This window comes from Mirounga leonina, unplaced genomic scaffold (genome assembly GCF_011800145.1).
Source record: "Mirounga leonina isolate KUSES-001 unplaced genomic scaffold, KU_Mleo_1.0 Mir_53, whole genome shotgun sequence".
NCBI lineage: Eukaryota > Metazoa > Chordata > Mammalia > Carnivora > Phocidae > Mirounga > Mirounga leonina.
Window position 1 is genome coordinate 100,060,434 of NW_023270807.1, and position 5,883 is coordinate 100,066,316.

Below are 5,883 nucleotides of genomic sequence, written 5' to 3' on the forward strand. Positions count from 1 at the left end.
ATTCAGAACTTGTGTTAGGCTACCAGGGTGAGGAGAGGCTGAAGACAAGGGAAGATGGATTTGTGTCTAAAACCCTCTCCAGTGATACAGGAACCAGGATCCAGGTCCCTCTCTTTGAGTAGGGCTCCTAGCTCCTCCTTTATGGCTTCTGATCAAAGGGTGGGTCAAGCTCTAAGGAAAGGAAACAGAAGATTCATTCCTGAGGCTTTAGTCTTCAGTCCCACTGTTCAGCCTGGAGCTGACTCTGTGTTGTGCTAATGAGGGAAGAGTATGTTCAGGCTCTGGACCCAGGGGTTGGGGAGGTGTGGGGGTGATGCATGACCATCACACAGTGAGGGCAGATCTTTGAGATAGGGAGTGACTGCAGGGGAGTCTGGGGGAGGGCAGGAGGCCTGACCTAAGATTTCCTCAGCCACTGGAACAAGCTCCTGTTTCTCTTTTAGGGGCTGAAGGTGCTACAAGAAGCCCCTGAGGATGTGCTCTCATTCACCCACTCTCCCCTCTGGTGGGTGGCCTTTCTTCCACCTGCTGTTCATGTCAACCAACGGGAGCTTCAATCCCTGTGGCAAAGCAAGAATCCTCCAGATCATCATGATTATGGAGGAGATGGAACATTTCATTGCCTTCATTCCGGTCATGATAATCCTTCTCTGCACTTTTTCTTAACATTAATGCTATTTTCTGTTGGTGCTCACTGTTGGGATTCCTGCACTTTGCCTTCTAACTGGTTGAACAAGAATTCTGCACAAAGAGACTATTACGCAACTTCTCCTTTGGTATTGGAAATGAGATACTTGTTAGCGTCATGATCCTGTTCATTGTTTAAAAAAAATACTATATGACATTAGAGAACCTTGGGGATTCTTTCCTTTGAGACACAACCTCAAGTCTTTTAAATAAAACAATATTAGAGAGGGGAGCTAAGGTGGTGGAGTAGTAGGAGGACTCTAGGCTTCCCTCATCCCTCGAACACAGCTAGATAAATATCAAATCATTCTGAACACCCAAGACAGCGATCTGAGGACTGACAGAACAAACTACATAATGAGAGGGAGAGAAGAGGTCACATCATGGAAGATGGGAGTTGCAGAGGTGTGATCTGGGGGAGAAAAGCATTGCAAGTGCTGCAGAGGGGAGGGAGCCCTGGTTACGGAGACAAGTGATAGAGAGAGAGAGAGAGGCAGAGGGAAAGAGGTGCACACAGGGGGTTGCACAAGGAAAACACTTCCCCAAAGCCACTGACTGGGAAAACGAGATGAGTTGATGATAGTGAGTTTTTACAACCAGCAGAGCTCAAAGACTGGAGTTTTAGAAGCCTGCGGCGTGGCTGGTCTGGAGCCTGACAGGTATAGCGGTAGTTCTGTGGAGAAGGAGGGCAGATAACCCGGAAGGTGACGGTGTAATCTGAGGATCTCCTGGGACACACTGGGAAAGAGGGTTCTCGCTTCTTAGAGAGCATCTGGGAGAAGTGGCATTGTCTCTGAGGGGACAAAAGAGCCTGGAGTTTGGAGTAAAGTGCAGCCAAAAGCCAGCGTCAAGGTTAGTGGCCCTCAGGAGGTGTCTCTGTCACTAGGCTAAGGGGCAGGGGAGCACAATGGTGTAGCTTCCTTTCTGGGATAGGCTTCATCAGTCCCAGCATGGGAGACCCTCCCCCAAGAGATCAGCTGCCACGCCACGTCCCTAATTGGCCGGTGTGCCTGGCATAGGACACAGGTGCACTGCCCTGCTTGGGGTGGGGGGGGTGCGGCAGACAGCCTGGACACTGACAGGGTGAAGGCAGGGTTCTGAGGGATGCCTGGGACACACGAGGGGAGATTGTTCACTCTTCTGCGAGGGCTTCCCAGACAGGGGCAGTGCAAAGTCCCTTCTTTGAGGAGGAGGGAGTGGGCTGAAGCCATTTTTACCCCCCACCCATCAGCGGGGACTGACTTCAGGGAGCAGCGCGGTGGAGGCCTGAGCCCCTTACACCTCACCCCACCCCTGCACTCTGCAGGTGCTTCTTCACAGGGCAAGTGTGCCTGAGAACCAGAGCCGCGGGCCCCCTGCTAGAACCAGCACAAACCCCCACACGCACCAAGTCTACTGACCCTCGAGGGCCGTAAACTTCAGCTCTAGTGGAAATAGCAGGAGGTCCCTTTAACAAGTAGACCCAAGCACACGCAGTTAAAAGTTAAAACAGACTCTGGCCAAGGTCCAAACACTCCCCACTGCAGGCAAGGAGAAACTCAGCAGAAGCCTGACTTGAGAGAGAGAGCAGTCAAACCACAGCCACAGAGGGCACCGGGCACACCCCAGAGACACTGCCTCAAGCTCCCGGGGCCGGGCCGGACAGGATATTACCTCCTCTTTATAAAGCCATTTCTCTCAGGAGCAGGTAACATAACAGGTTTCCTTTCCTTTGTTTTTGTTTTTGTTTGTTTTTTTTTTGATTATACATGTATTTAATGTCATTTTATTTTTTCTTCATTTTTTAATTTAAATTCAATTAGTTAACATACAGTGTATTATTAGTTTCAGACATAATTTAGTGATTCATCAGTTGCATATAATACCCAGTTCTCATTACATCACGTGCCCTCCTTAATGCCCATCACCCAGTTACCCCATCCCCCACCACCATCCCCTCCAGCAACCCTCAGTCTCCTATGATTAAGAGTCTCTTAATAGTTTGTCTCCCTCTCTGATTTCCCTTATTTTATTTTTCCCTTGCCTTCCCCTTTGATTAGATTTTAGTTCTTTTATTTCTCCAGAAAGGGATTCTCTAGTGTCTTCTATGCTTTTTTTAAGCCCAACTAAGTGTCTTTCTCATCCTTATTCTGAACTCTAGTTCTGACATATGACTTATATCCATGCTGATTAGGTCCCTGGCAGTCAGTACTGCCTCTCGTTCTCTTTTCTGAGGTGAGTTTTTCCGTCTTGTCCTTCTGTCCAGAGAAGAATAGATGAACAAGAGAACAAAGTACTAAAATGGCAACAACGACCCCAAAATATGGAACTCTTCATGAATTTGCACGTCATCCTTGTGCAGGGGCTATGCTAACCTTCTCTCTATTGTTCCAATTTTAGTATATGTGCTGCTGAAGCAAATACCAGGTTGATATTCTTACTCTGGACTCAGTTGTGAGGACCCACAGAAGGGAAGAGAGGATGATTAATTTAGTCTGGGGATGTGGGATGGTTAATTTTGTCTGACCACTTAGTATTTTGGATGAAATTAACATTTAAATTGGTGAACTTCAAGTAAAGGAAAATGTCCTCCAGGACATTGCTGGGCCTTGTCAAATCAGTTGAAGGCCTAAAGAGAACAAGAAGAATGACTTCCCCCCCAAAAGAGGGAATTCTCCCACAGACTGCCTTCAGATTCCGTCTGCACCATTGAGTCTCCTGGGCATCAGTATGCTGGCCCACGCTGCAGATGTCGAGTTGATGGCCTCCACAGGCACATGAGTCAATCCCTTATCATCTCTCTGCCTGTCTACACGTCATACTGGTTCTATTTCTCTGGAGAAGTCTGACTAAAAAGAGGGGTAAGGAAGATTAATGGCAGGTGATATTTGTGCTCAGCTTTCACGGGGCACTGGCTGTTGGCCCGTGTGATCCAGAACATCTGACAGAGGAAGATTCTAGAACAGAAAGCCTGGAGGCTGATGGTGAGAACCTTAGGGTTTTGGAGAGGAAGAGATTTCAGGAGGCGAAATGGGCCAAGGAGGTTGTGTGGGAAATCCCTTAGCAGTCATGAGTTTCAAGCAGAAAAATCATTGGGAACACATTGTCCACAGAAGGCTTAGGGGGTGATTCAGTTGCCTGCCATCTCCACCAAAGTGAGGGTCGGGGTCTGTAGAGATTAAGTGTGCGCACGTCCCAATTCCGGTCCTCAGCTGCTCTCCTCTCTAGAAGGGCCTGGGCTGACCATGCTGATGAGGTAGAGGAGGGAGAGGCTGCCGAAGACTGGAGCGCAGAGAGGGAGAAGGAAACAAAGAAGGAGGACCTGCCTTTAAAAAAATGACCAGGAGCTTTTTGGAGTCTTTTACCTTGTTACATCAAATTCTGAAATTGAAGTATTTCTTATGTCCCCATTTTTCAGAACCATACAAATTTTTGAAACAAGCCTAAACTTCTAAAGACGTTGTAAGTCTTGTACCAAACACTTTTCTTCCTGAACCGTATGACAGTGAGCTGTCACACTGATGTCCTCCCAGTTTCCGTGATGTCCTCTGACACCACACACTTTAGGATGTATTTCCCACAAACCAGGACATTCTCCTGGGTCACCATCATCTCCTAGTAGGTCTCACAGTACCTGAATGCCTCCTCGTCCTCAAACTCTGCTTCAAGTTGTTCCAGCAATGCCCAATACGGTCAAAGAGATCAATGGACATAGGTGTTTTCCATTTCCTGGATGTGCTGAAGATGAGGGTTTTGGTTGATTTGTTTAATTTTTAAATGTAGGTGAAGAGATTTAGATTTAGGAGGCCACTGTGAGTGTATGTTGTCCAGAATTTCTCAAATATATATTTGAAAGCTTTGTTCATCTGGTGTTTTGACCCATCTTTTTTTTTTTTTAAAGATTTTATTTATTTATTTGACAGAGAGAGACACAGCGAGAGAGGGAACACAAGCAGGGGGAGTGGGAGAGGGAGAAGCAGGCTTCCCGCGGAGCAGGGAGCCCGATGCGGGGCTCGATCCCAGGAGCCTGGGATCATGACCTGAGCCGAAGGCAGACGCTTAACGACTGAGCCACTCAGGCACCCCGACCCATCTTTGTGTCATTTTTTGACAGTAGTTCAGATTACTTAGTCTTAAATAGAGAGAAATTGAAATCTCCTAACATATTTATATATTGTACATCAGCTGGATATATTACTAAGTTTTTGCTATGACACATAGCCCTACAGTAAACAACCATACATCTCCATTGCTTTTTGGTTCCCATGTGTTTCTAGCCTGAAACTAACACCAGGATTACCATGCAGTAGGATGAACACATCAACCACTGTCTGGATAGGGTGAAATATAGGGCAAATGAGTGATTACATTTAAACTCCTACTAACAAGTGAGAAAACTCGTTATTCCATTTCCTGGTCAGCACTTGCTATAGCTATGTTTAAAATTTTGTCAGTTTGATGTGTGTGTAAGGCATCCTGTTGTTCTTCTTTATCTTGATTATTTGGGATATGTTCAATGATTTCATAGGCTGATTTACCATCTGTTGCCTGCTCTAAGCATTTGCACAAATCTTAGGAGAACTACACTTCTTATTTATTCACAGGAGCTCTTTGTATATATTGGATACCGATCCTTTGTTCAGAGGGGAATAGATCAACGGTTAGAAGCAGATCTGTTTCTGCTGTGAAGACTCACTGTGCACTGAAGGAGGATGACAGGAGAGACAGTGCTGTGGTGGGGGACCCAGGGAAATCAGGAAGATTCTCAATTGCTTCATTCCCAGAATATCTGTTAAATGCCGACATGTCAGGATCATATTTGACACTGACAGATGACTGCCTGAAAGTTGACTTCTGAGTGATCTTTAAATTCTCTGTCTCCACAAGAAATCTAGCAGAATCACACTTATATTTACCCCATACAGTGGAGGAAAAACAAAATTCCATGAGTTCTTATGGGATATAAAACAAATTCCAGATTAATTAAATATTTTATAAGAGATATGCTTCTTTAGATATATGTATATGGAAATAAATTGCTGAAGAAAATAATCACATTATATATTTTTTAAAGATTTTTTAATTCATTTTAGAGAAAGAGAGAGAGTGTGAAAACAAGCAGGGGAAACGCAGAGGGAGAAACACACTCCCCACTGAGCAGGGAACCAGAAACAGGACTCCATCCCAGGACCCTGAGATCATGTCCTAGGCTGAAGG

The 5,883-nt window shown here is 45.8% G+C and overlaps 1 non-coding gene across 1 annotated transcript; it reads right to left on the bottom strand.

Annotated features, from left to right (window-relative positions):
- Positions 1-2,983: 2,983 nt before the first annotated feature.
- Positions 2,984-3,086, bottom strand: LOC118001666. Its single transcript, XR_004676775.1, has one exon. It is a non-coding gene; the product is annotated as a U6 spliceosomal RNA (small nuclear RNA).
- Positions 3,087-5,883: the final 2,797 nt, after the last annotated feature.